This window comes from Topomyia yanbarensis, chromosome 1 (assembly GCF_030247195.1).
Source record: "Topomyia yanbarensis strain Yona2022 chromosome 1, ASM3024719v1, whole genome shotgun sequence".
In the NCBI taxonomy this organism is placed as follows: domain Eukaryota; kingdom Metazoa; phylum Arthropoda; class Insecta; order Diptera; family Culicidae; genus Topomyia; species Topomyia yanbarensis.
The window spans coordinates 28,639,875-28,654,095 of record NC_080670.1 but is presented as its reverse complement, the minus strand read 5'-3'; positions in this window follow the sequence as shown (position 1 = coordinate 28,654,095).

The window sequence follows — 14,221 nt, the reverse complement described above, 5'->3', positions numbered from 1 at the left end:
CATGGGCTTCCTCATCACAGCTCTCAATATGGAACTTTTCTTTTGAATATATTTTCTGGACAGACCAACCTATTTTTACTAGATGGATCAGCCAAATAATGCCAATCACCTAGTGAGATACTTGATTAATTAATAGATTACCGTTAAAAGACCTTCAATAAATTATGTTTTGATGGGGAGGGTATATAGCAAATTGTAACATATGAAAACAGGCGAGTGAACAAGAACGTGAGTCGATATGTGTGATAGATAAAATTCATTTGCACGCTCTTGAAAAACGCTACATTTTTAATGTCACCGTGGTCGTGTCCTGTACACAACCCTTTAATTTTTTTAATCTTTAGTTAAAATTTGACAGTTCGAAAGTTATTTTCTCTTGAATGGAAAAATTTAACCGAGAGACCGAACCATTTTAAAAGTTGACATATGGATAGTTGTTTAGAATTGACAGCTGCGATGACCACAAGTTGGTAGAGGTGTGAACATTTGTCGATATTTTAAAATTAATTTTTTTCTTATTACAATAAGTATGTCAGTCATAGCCTCGAAAAGTAAACATCCACATCATGAAATAACCCAAACAAATCTTTACACAACACGTTATCGTTTCCATCTTTATCCCTTCATTTTGTATTGAAAAATATTGACAACCTCAATTAGGTACAGGAAATGTTTCCACCACTTTATTCTGCATCATGGGCAAAATTTTAACCATCGAGCTGTCAAATTTAACTATCGCTGTCAATTTTAACCATGCTCCACAGTACACGGTTAAATAAAACATCCTGCAGAATAAGTTCTTTTAACTTACTTTTGAGTTGTGCGTCTCTTTCGCACTTATTAGTGTTGTCAAAAACAAAACGAGAGATTCGACTCAGTCGAGGTCTTCCGTGGAGGAAGGTACTTTTGAGTTGTTTGGAGTATACTCAAAATTAGATAAATTCAACTTAAATTTGAGTATAAAAAACCTATCAATGAGTTGTAATTTTTGCCGTGGTTAAATGGAAACTACCTTCAACACGGTTCACCTAATTTTAAGTTCCCCCACGATACCACAAGATTGAGTGAAAGGAACTCAATTTTAAGTAGTTTTTCGTTTCCGTGTAGGGTTATTTTGCAAATAACTTTCGAAGTGTCAGATTTTAACTAAAAGTTAAAAATTTCACCAAATGGTTCACCGCCATAGAAGCGATTACGGTGTTTTTGGTCAGAATATACACACCAAAAAATAATGAAATTTAAACGACATGTAAATCAATACGAATGTAAACATTCACCGATTGAATCAAAAAATTGATTGAAAATTACGTTGAAATTAATTGGAGCATCAAACAGCATACAATTTTATACTTTCATTCGTGTAATATGTACATGTCATTCATTTTACAGCAGTATTCGAGTAAAAATACATTGAAGTGCATTGGTTTTCCGTTTAAAAAAACTGTAATTTTCAATCCACGTGTAAAACTATAATAAAATTCGTTGAAGAAAGTACGACAAGTCGTGTGTATTTGTGGTGTGGAACTTAATTTTGCATTTATATTCATGCTCCAAATATATGCATGAAAATAAACTGAAAATTATTGCGCACTTCCCACCAACATGGACTCCGCACTTTCAAAGTGCGAGTGATCAAACTGCTACTGAAAACTGCGAGCTGTCAAAACACATGTACTTCAAGTGATAGAGATGGTACTTTCATAGACAGACCAGTCGAGCTAACCAGTCTATGATAAGAATTTAATAGAAAAATAGTAAGTGCGCATTGCGGTTAGAATCCAGTTTTTAGTGCCACAAGCAATACAAAATATTCTTTTCTGTGTAGTTTGCTCCGTTCTCTTGTAGTGATAGTAGGTTTGTTCCAGTATCAGGAGAAACTGGAAGTACTCCGGAGCAAACAGGGAGAAAATCGTTCCTGTACTATCTTCTTCTCTTTTTTCTTCTTCTGGTGGCAAACCGGAGTGAAAAGGAGCAAGAATTTTTTGCTCCGGAGCAACAGGGAGTAACTTCCATGTACTGGAACAAACCTAGTGAATCTCAATTGACTCATGTCTGGTAGATTTTCGGTCGCGCGGTGACAAAAAACGGAAAAAAGTTTGATACTGCACGCTCATTTAAAACTACTCAAAATTTGAGTTGCTAATACTCAATTTCAAAAACTGGGGCGATCTGTCCAAATATGAGTTTCGATTTGAGTTGAACTAACTCCACTCTTGAGTAACACCTAAATTTTCAATCTGTTGGGTGAAAAAAAACTTTGTTAAAGTTCATATGGTGGGACGCCACTTACGCAATGTTAAAAAAAACCGATCTAGCAGTGCAAGAATCGGGGAGAACACAATCAGAATCTGAAAGGCAAGTTTCGACAAGTTTGTTGATGTTTTGAAATAACATTCCTTCAATTTTTTGGTTGCTCCTGCCCGTAGAAGCGGTTCCGGTTCACAGCGAGAAAAGATCTCGAAATAGATTTTTGGGCATCGCCATAACACCATAAGATTCAGGTTAGTGAAGTTTTAAACAGTGATAAGTTTATTTGTTAATGTTATTAGATATACTGAATGGTTATTTTCCGTATTTGGCCTTTGAGTAAAAAGTACTCAAATTTGACATCTTTATCACGAACTCAAAACTTAGTAAAATAGAAGAACTCATCTTTTGACTACGTGCACTTTTTATGAAATTGAGTGGCTGGCTACTCACTTTTGAGTTATTTTTAATGAGCGTGCATGGAGTGCCTTTCGGTATAGTAAAAAGTTGCGTTTTAACTTATGCATAATTCCCCTCTAAGAACGGTTGGTTTCAAAATCGTCCAATCAAGGACGTTCGTTGGACCAATTTGGACAACGTCCAAATAACCGTTCAACGAACGTCCATCATTGGACCCGTGTTGAACGATTTTGAAACAATTTTTTGGACGTCTTAGTGGGTCCCCACTAAATTTTTACACGTCGTACTCAGTTCGCCATCTGCTGGCGAGTAGCGGAAAGCGTTCTCGCGTTCAATTAGGGTGGGTTGAAAGTGACTGAGTTCTGCTAGAGGTTCTACTCTAGAAATAGAACAAATGATTATTATATTTGACGTAAACGAACATCGCGACGTATTGTAAATATGAATTGTGACGTCCCTTTTATATACATTTCACGAGACTTTATGCTACAGGGTGTATAGTTGGGGAAAATGACGGCTTAAAAGAAAGCAACATATTTAATTGAATTTTGTTCATGGAATTAGTGCTAATAATTCCATATGTGACAAAACGTTACCACATGTGTAAAAAAGTGTTGTTTATCAGAAGATCCGCAGAAATATGCGAAACAACGTATAATTTATTTTTTTTAAATTTCGTAAGCTCAAATTTTGTGCATTAAATATTTTTATTTTCACAACCATTTTATGCATTGATTTTAGGTTTCCCATAAATTAATGGACAAAAGGTAAGTTACATCCATTTTACACTGTATTTCCTACGAAATGTGGTTTGAATAAGTTCCTGATAATTAACCTGCCCTACTAACACAAACTCCTATTCCTGAAACATCTATGAAAGTAGTATGGGTTCCCTGCACTTTCGCTAGTAGATGTTGAACTAACATTCCTTCCCTTCCTCGGCAATTGTAAGGACGTTGGCCAGGTGTACACTGTGATGCTTGTTTCACTATGAAGAAAAAGCGGTAATCCCAAATGTTTTTTTTCTTGTGACGCGGTATGGTGGATATTTTGTTATATATTAGCTGATCACTGTACAGCCACCCACGATTTGTGCAATCGCATATGCTATGCTATTAGTAGTCAAATTAAAGTCCGATATGATCAGAAATTGAAATTGTTTCTCTCCGTAAGTTGCGCTTATGGCCCACTGAATGAGCAGCCGCTGGTGCTCTAAGACGATTTCGCTAGATTTTCAGAGCAGCGTGCACTCAGTGCACTAGCGCGACTGCCGGAAGGTTAAACAGGCTTCTTTAGTTACCTAGCGACAAACATCACTATCACACAACTCAAGTGTTCTAAAAATTTTGGAATTTCGCTGTGTCCCAAAAATATGTACGCACGACTAGTCTAGCGACAGTAGCAGGTGTATATTTCGGACGCGTTTATGCGTCCGGCGGATAATTTCATCACTCGTATGTCACAATTACCGCATTGCGCAGGAACCGCCCGTGTGATTAATAGTAATAATAATAATCGATACTGTCGCCGCCCGTTGCATAAGCCGTTCGTTAGTGGTGCCCTTCGCAATACGTAGTGTATGCCGTTTCCACTAATTGCTACTGGATATTTTATAACTATTTGGGTTACCTTAGGCAGGTGTTTTGCCTAACGAACGGAAGCTTATTAGTATCTTTCGTTTGCTGTGATTTTCCTTCGGATAGAAGTATCCAAAAATCACTGATCGATCGTGACGGGAGAATGATTCGATGCGATGATTCTCCGGGTGATATTATGATCTATAGAAAATTTATTTTCAACAGATTCGGTCAATTGGTGCTAATTGGTGTTAATGGATGTGCTACGAGTAACGATGAGAAGGTTGGGCTCCGACCGTCAATTGGAAGCAGATTTTTCTGTTTTGTAGAACAAACTATGACACACGGGGACACGTCTTGTCGAAGCCTGCTGCGCTTTATGTTGATTTTGGTTTTTTGGATCCGGGTCAGGGTAGGTTTGCTTGAAATTGTCTTTTTGTGTGAATTTTGTAGACATTTGAGTAAACCTCCCAAGTAGCATTTCTAGTTTTATAGCACACTACTAGCGGTAAGCTTGAATCTAGTTGGTACCGCCACACGGTACTATCTTTGATTTTAGGCCTGAGTTTAGTCCGGCCTAAGACGTTAGTACCTGTCATTGCAGAAATGGCTGCATCCTGAAGCCAAATGAAAACAGTGTAAAAGGCCGCCATGTTCCTCTTGCATACATCTCAATAATTTGAATCAACTTTTCGAACTTTATGTGCAATATTATGGCCCATGTTGCACACAAACCATATGAGGGCAAGTAAGCAAGTTTTATCCCGTACGAAAAACAGGTGTAATCGAATTTTAAATGCATTTTTTTAAATATTCTTTATCGTCCTATATCTAGAAGGTGCTACACGCTCATTTCAAAGCGCCACATCGAAGAGTTATATTGCAGGTTAGCAGAAGTCGAATCATATTGAAACAAACTGTCGAACGAAATTTTATAATTGGATTCAGAGATGAAAATTGTTTTCGTTCGTTAGTTTACCTATGGCTATCAAAATGAGTGAAGTTTAATTTGCTCACAATTTTTTAGTTATTTTTACATGAGGAAAAGAATATATAATCACAATTTGTTCCCTTTCCTAGTTGTATCTTCTCACAAAGAACACCATAAGCAAGTGGAAGTTTATTTATATTTTTACTGCTTTTGAAAGAGTTCAAAACTAAGATTGAATAAAAAATTGTAAATGAAGCCATGCTATATAGCCTAAGTAACACTTTTAAATATGACGGCAAACAAACTGTTACAAATATTCTCATATTGATCGTTATTTAAATGTTATCGGAGCTTGCTTGTAATGTTTTGTAATTTATAATTATCTAGCATATCTTGAACGATTTGCATTTCTGCTGTAGTACAAATTTTCGTTTAATTCTTTATGATAGAACAGATTTGCACAGGGTATGAAAGAACTGTGAAAGCTGAGACTAGACAGATGACTTGGCAAAATGACGCAAAAAGTTGAATACGGAAAAATCGCTTAAATCGGAACTTAAGGGGAGTTGTGTAAGGTATTATCGGCAAAAAATTGGATACTTTATTTTTTTCGATGCAAAGATTCTTTGTCTTTTCAGTCAGGCGCCACATCGAAATCTTGTTTTACGGTATACACCATAACTCAAAATCTACTGGACAAACGTTGAGACATTTGCACAGCATTTCACAAGTAATTAAGGGAGCTTTTATTTTTTGGTCGATTTTCGATTTTTTCGTAGTACTTTGAAACCAAAGTCCGATTAATGCTAAAACAACGATTAACATGTTATTGTAAAATAATCATATTTAGCAGTTTGCAAAAAGCTCTTGTAGTTGCCTGGGCAATGATGTGAAGAAGAATAATTGTGTAAAATTCAGAACGATTGCTCCAAGAAATTTTGTCTGCATCCAGTATCAGGTTCAATTTGTAAATTTATAATTGTCAATTCATTGTCAGACAGATGGCAGACTATAGGAAGTAACTAATTATAATTTTTATTAATTAAAATTACTGGACTTTTGGTATTTCAGGCATGATTGGATAATCGTGCTGATAATTTGAATTACTTCATTTTCAGCAAAGTTGGTCTGCCAAATTCTATATGCATGGTTAGTAGACTAGTTGGGTAGGATGGTATAATAAGCCCCACCAGGCTAAAATTTCAGATTTCCATTCCATGGACGACATAATTATCTGAAGCAAATAAATAATTTTTATGGCATTTTTCATTGGTTGCAGAACAGCAACTGATACAAACTTTTCAAAAGATGTAAGCTTCCACTCTCTTTCTATAAGCATTTGATTTAATTTGGAACAGTCAGATTTGGCTGAACTGACAAACTACTAAGTGTAATGTTAGAGAAGCTCTTCAAGCCCTTGGAGTGGCTAGCGCCTAACAATACAACTCTATAAAGTTCTCGATAGTATGTGCCATTATTAGCAAAATAACGTTTTAGTCAATTATGGATCTTAAATAATAAATTGCTTAAGCGGTTACTCCACTGTAGATTTTTAAAACAATCGATTTTTTATTTATTAGTCTAAAATGTGCTTTAGGATGTAAAAAATGATATCCCAAAACATGGAGAACGAAAACAATTCAAAAATATAATTTTCAATTTTGCCGCAACGCTTCTTATGTATAACCCATGTGTACTGCAAACTTTAACCGCGTTTTTCTCGAAACCACTGGCCGGAAATGTAACTCGAGCAAATGATTTTTGGTCGCTTTGAAATTTTCACAGTATATTCAAAATTGATTTTTATAGTCACGTACGCAGGGTTAAATTTTTGATTGCTTACCTTTTTATTGATTAACGATTTTGTGTAGATTTTTATGACATTCTCTAAGTTTTTTCACTCAAAACTGCACCATTTCGCTTAAAATCAAAATATCGAAAAAAATCCTACGTAGGGTAAGGTGGGGTAAATCCGACCTAGTAAATGGTTTTGACTGTAAAACGCTCATTTCACATCGAATCAAGTCGTTTTATATACCAAATTAAAGGTGAAACTCCTGGGCAACTTTCTATATCTAGCATTTTATTCGGATCTTGGAAATATTTTGAGATACAAGCGTTTTACGAAAATGTTCATTTTTGCTGTTTTCAAAAATGGTGGGGTAAACACGACCCCCTATGTTATTGGTTGATTTAGTGCAGATATTATCCAATTTTTATGGTTTTTCAATGATAAATCAATGAATGTTGTGTTATTGAATTGTAACATGAAGAAAATGGAGTTCAATGTCAATCTTGGAATGCTAAAATCACGAGCAATAGCACGTAATGATATTTCCATTTGCATCGCAGCAATTGCTTGACGAATACTATAATCATCACGTTTTTGTGCCTTTCGTTTGTAATTATGAACCATTTTTCATAAAAATAATAAAAAATGACAATAAAAATATATTTTAATTTGATAAATAAACATTTTCTTAGCAAAAAAAGCGGTCGGATTTACCCCACTATTTAGAGGTCGGATTTGCCCCACTGCGTCATTTTTCATTACGATGCAATTTAAAAAAGTTATGAAAAAGGTTGAACCAAATTCATCTACGCACTTTGTAGGACTTTAATCAAAGAATTTAAATCCACTTACATTTTTTATGCAATCACTTTAACAATCAGAAATATCCTGTAGGCAATAATGCACAAAAGTCAAATCAAAAGTTTTAAAAACACACTTTTTGTCATTTGAGTATCTCAATGTGTATTAATAAAATGCTGTCATGCCACCATTATGATTATTTTCGATGCTCTACACGACACTATTGATATTAGTTCGCGTAGTGCTTCTGATTTTCGGTAACAGAGGGGGGTCGGGTTTACCCAACGGTCGGATTTGCCCCACCTTACCCTACATCGCTATTGACATAAGGAATCAGAAAAACTTTAGTTTTTAGCGCTAGTCCAAAAATCACGGGAGATAGATTTCCGATTGTGGACCCCTTCCAAAAAAACGCGCATGAGGTGAAAATGCTGCAGAGCCGCCATCTTGTGATGAAATTGCTCGAAAAAATTATTTTATTTGATACAATACTTATGTTATAAATCCCATGCAACAAGATGTCGATTCACCATTTTATTGAGCAATAAACAAATTCTCGAAATAATCAGACTATTAAATGGCATAAACAGTGAATTTTAAATTAACTTTATTGTACAGTTTTTTAACATAGCCGTGTATTGCTGATCAGAACGCAGCAATGCAAATGGCAGCATCATGTTACCGGAAGAAGACAAAAATATGCAAAAATTTGTCATGCTTCTCTTGCATACATTTCGTTGTTTTCAATCCTCTCTTCGGCTTTCTTCTGGATAAATATGGCTCCCTTTGCTCGCAATAAAGATGGCAATAAATAAGCCAGTTTATCAGGTAGGAAAGACAAGCACTGTCGAACTACACTAATAAAATAAAATACCAATTAATGCGTAGAAAACTACGCATTTTCAATAAAAGTGGAATAACCCATTAAGTGGGTTATTCATAAATGAATACAGCTCTTGTACGTCAATCTGGGTATGTTTTACCCTTACCCGCAGAACTGTTACAACAAAACGCGTGAAAAATATCCAGTCATGAAAATCGCGCCAGAATGAAAAATACTGTCAATAGAATTATTTCTGAATTAAAAAAACATAAAATAACATTCATTTCGCATTATTGTCTCCTTAACTACTTAACAAAATAAAACCGCCAACTGGATATATTTTTAATAGCTGGATCTTTTGGCTGCTCTAAAAATGCCAAACGCATATTTGCAACATCCTCAGTAGTTTAAACAGCCGTTTTTTATGAGTATTGCCGAAATATTCCGTTTCCGCCACGTACTCAGATGCAGGTCGGTAATTTGCAGCTTCCGCTACGAACCTTAGTTTGCAGGTTAACTAGCTTAAAATAATTCTTAATGACTTTTCACTCTTTATTAAGATCAGTATATCCATTGACATTATCTCATCGAGTAGTTGTGAAATGAATAAAAAGCACCAATTGTTATAAGCAATAAAATACCCATTTTTTGACAGCTTATAAAATGGGTAAAGTTTTTTACCGTGTTTATCTACCCGCATTTTTTTTTTATTTCCTCGTTCTTTCCTTCTCTCTACACGCTTGATTCCAATTGCACATCGAAGGGTTACAGTAGAGCACGTTTGGATAAATTGAGATCTATTCAATCAATTCAGATCTAAGTTGTTTTTGTGAATTAAAAACAGAACTACAATAAGAATTGTTTTGATTCTTTTCTTTTTGCTTATCGCTAAGAGAATAAGCGGGACCATTTAATTCGTTAATATAAATCGATAACATATTTTCACGAATGATTGCCCATATATCTATTGTATCACACACCAAAGAAAGTAAATAACGGAAGAAAATTATTGTTTTTAGGGGATAGAACCAAACAAATGACAATTGGATATAGATCGTAAAATACAATATTTTATGAATTTACTTACACTGGTAGGTAGCAAATTGAATCAGAATGTTAACAGCTTAGAAATTAGCTCCACAAATACCCTAAGCTAAGAGTAAATAATTGATTTTAAATATGTGCAATGTTCCAATAAGAATAACATCACATAAAACTTCTGAATACAAAATGTTTTGAAATTTATTGTGAACACAACGGTGATCAATATATTTATTTCGATTTTTGGCATAAATCGTTCCAATTTGCATTGATGCATTATAGAAATATATCTATATTCTGTCTGCCGCAGTGCAAAAAAAATTAAATATAACGCTCGTGAATATAAATGATCATTCTGTCAAAGTTTAATTTTCTGTTTGATCTTTGTTTAATTTTTATTTAAACCTCGCTGAAAAACGTGTATAATTTCAATTCGCAGACCTTCATTGATAATTGATCTTTATTCCAAACTTGTGAAAATTCACTTGAAACGAAAATAAATGTTCTCCCCCACGTCGATAGGTACCATGTTCAATTAGAATGACACTCACAGTTCATTTTAAATTCAAATTGATATATTTTAACCAATTTTTTAATCAAAGTATGAAATCTCGACAAACAAATAATTCCGGCTTAAAAGCCAACTGTCAAAATTCTCTTTGAAAGGGAATTCCGGACAAACCGTTACTCGCCAATCACAGATGTTGGCAGTAAACAAAAGAGAAAAATTTTCTCTTCCATTAACTGCTATGAACTGTGTTTATCCAGCAACGGTTTGTCCGGAATTTCCTTTTCAAAGAGAATTTTGACAGTTGGGTTTTAACCAGTAATCATATTTTTGCCGAGAAATAACTATCATGGCACCAATTACAACCGATGGTTTAGCCACCTCTAACTCGACGAGCGCCTATTCAAACTGAATAAAAACATGCATATGTATATCAACTTATTTTCTTTTGTGCATATTATGTCACTACAAAGTACTGCACATCATCGGCCAACTTTCAACTATCCAACACGTTAAAGTTCTATGTTCAGAAATATATCGGCAACAAGTTGACAAAATTGTTCTCAGGCCCTATGGAACGAGATATTTGAAGAAGAAAAGCTATTTTACTGCAAGAAAATATCGGAATGAATTTACTCATTTTCTTTAACTTGAATTTGTTGTTTTTTAACATTGACGTGTAACGCAGATCAGAACGCAGCCATATAAATGACAGCATCGTTTGATTAAAGCTTACCAAATATTTTAGGCCGGTTTAAAAGTTAGTCCGGTTTAAAAACAGTTAGTACGGCTTTGTGCTTACGGCTATACAAGTACAATCTAAGTTTTAAGAAGGGCTTCAATAGTGTCGTAAAACCTCTATTGTTACTAGGGCTACTCTGACTTGGATTCAAGAATGATACCAGCAGTAGATCTCAGAACATTTGCATCTGATCTGGCGAGCTAGTTTTTAAGCTTCGGGATCATTTGGTACGTGGATTGATTACGTATTGTGGTTATCGATTGCTGTTCTAGTTACAAGCGAAGAGGGGAAGCTATATAGTTAAACGATATAGTCTTATCCAGCTGCGTTAGTATTGACCCCTCGAATTTAAACAAGAAAAAATCTAGCAAACATGTTCACATGAGTCTATGTGTAAATGGGAGCCTCTCTGTCAATTTTTCTTTGATAATTGCATAATTACATAAAAATATCAAAATACCAAGATGATAACTCAAATATTCCGCCATTTGTAGTAAATCAGTGAACCACTGAACCCAATTCAATCGGAGGGAGAAAATGAGGGGGACATGTTGATACTGTTCGATGTGGTTCCCCCAAACCGCAGAAGGTGAGCTGCGACCTGTGTAATATAAAATTCCATTAAATCTATATCAATTGAAGGCTCACGTGTCAATAATGCCTAGTGAAGCTTTCCGATGAAAAGATATGATCGATTGTGTTGATGTTGTTCAGTCGGCTATTGATGAAATTTGAATGAAGAATGCCGCACAATCAGATTCATATGTGTAGACTTCTGCAGCCGTACTGGTATTGACTTGCTTGGGCGTTTGATTTCGGAGACAAACAAGCTGTTTGTTCTATGGGAATTTGGTGGCAAATAAGCGAACATTTTCTTACTCGTATGAATACGTTTAATACTGATCATTCAAATGACATCGGATACGATCTGAATGTTGAACGCTCTATACAAGTAACCAGAATTTAATGCGCTTATGAATCTTACTCAAACGGGACCACTCTCCTCAGTTGAATCAATTCAGATAAGCCAACCTATATAAACAGTTTAGGCAAACATTCAATATTTACTATTGTTATTCACTACCGTCTCCTAACGAGTGTAAAAGTTTCAAGATGGAAAACTGCCTCTTCAATGGCTGGAAGTTACTATGCTGAAACGAAAACCGCCCATCAGACTCAGATTGTCGAGAGTCGAGGTGATGCAATCGATGCAAGCTCATTCGTAAAATTAACACCAGCAAAGTCTCATTGAATGCTCCAACTTCAAGTTTAAGAATGGAATCAGTTGGTGACTATCTAATTTAAATTCGTTTGATCGGTGGTAATATTTATTACAGTATTAATTTGTTATCGACGAAAGCACAAAAACGTTTGACATTGAGTCTGGAAACCGAATCAAAATTTTCCAAAAAAATCAATAGAAGTTCCATTTTTCGGTTGTATTTGCCATTGTCATCGTCCTCAGTACAGCACATTCAATCAATGTGAAAAAATGTCAAGTGGGTTTTTTCTTACGTAAAAATTAATGCCGAACACGAATTTTGTGTTGGTTTGTCGATATTTTTGTTTTTGAAAAAAATACGGACATCAACATGAAACATACGCTTGGGGGCACGATAGGTTAACCGTTTGGGGGCACTGATCGTCTCATAGCTAAGCAACTACGTGAGTCGGAATGAACAACTTCAATTCCACACTCTGGCGACGAGGAGGACACCGAAGAAGTCATTCGCAGGGGTGCCAACTTTCCAGATTTATCTGGATTCTTCCAGATTGTCCAGACATACCGATTTATGTTTGTCTGATCCAGATTTCAAAAAAAATGCCCAGATTTATCCAGACAATTTTAAAAATGAGAAAATAAGTTACAAGAATGCATTGTTGATTTTTAAACCGCCTTTTGAGCTACAACTTTTCAAAACATAACTTTTTTGGAAAGCTGGAAACACATCATACCCTAGTTTTTTCACTAAAAGTGAACAAATTTTGTCAAATTTTCATCAGCTAGAAGTTCCAGCAATCCAAGATACTGAAAGCTTAAAGACGCAATTTTAATCCATATGCTCTATGCTGAAAATTAAGCGTTTGAGATGGTCAGATAGGCAGCGCAATTATCGATTTTTCAGTAAGTCGTTAACATCCAAATATGTTTCATTAACACATTGCAACATTTATAACTCTCCCAAAAAGAAATTAGGCCATCCAGACAATTCCAAACTCCTTAAAAAAATATTACAGATTTTCTGGAAAAACACTTGGCATCCCTGGTCATTCGCAAGTACAAAGCCAAGCGCTCTGCTGAAACAACATGTTTTTTCAACATTTACTTTCGCGGTTTCATGATTCTTCACATCATTTTCTTACCTCAATGACGTCAATTTAATTTTTAAATAATGTGCAGTGTTAATACTCTTCAAATAACAGTTGAACCGATGATTTTCTAGGCGTGTACATTAGAGTGACAAGAAAAAAATGATCCCTATCGGCCCACCCCTGACTCGATTCCTAGTCCCACCAGGAGTACTTGCTCCAAATTTGAAGCAAATCGGACAAGTCTAGCTACCGGACCAACGCTTCTGAAGTTTGTATGGGATTTTTCGACAATTTACATGTAGAAAACCCACTATCTTACAATTTCACCGCCAGGCGGCACTGTACGCATCGTATTATCAATGTAAGTGAAAATAAGGAAGATAATTAAATTGCCTACAACTTTATCGAAGACTGCTTGTTGATCCGGCTTTGTTAAAAGAAGTTATTAAACTTTTAACTAAGTGATGTCTGAGTTAGTTTTGCATGGGGCCTAGCAGTGCATGGTTGTGTATCAGTACTCAATTGCCGCGAACTAAATATTTTTGTGAAATAACGGTTAGATTTAGCTCAATAGTATGTTCAGAAGAATTATAGTAAATAATACGAGTCATGTTTTGGTTAGAACATTTTAGTTCTACATGTCACCGCATAGAGGGCGCCAACACAAAGTTTTTAAGGGAGAGAGATAGAAATTAGGTGTCTTCTACAAAGTTGTAGAACGGGCATTGTGCAGTAATTCTTCCGAACATTTTGATATTCTATCTCTCTTCTATAAATTAACTTGTTGGCGCCCTCTATGTGGTCACAGATTGAACTAAAATTTTCTAACCAAAATATGACTCGTATTATTTACTATAATTCTTCTGAACATACTATTGAGCTAAACCTAACCGTTATTTCAGAAAAATTTATAGTTCGTAGGAGTCGAGTACTGATACAAAACCATGCGCTGCTACACACAGAAAAAAAATATTGGTAAAAGTAAGAGTGTTCCGCTCTTAGCAAAAAACAACTAACGCCTACTAT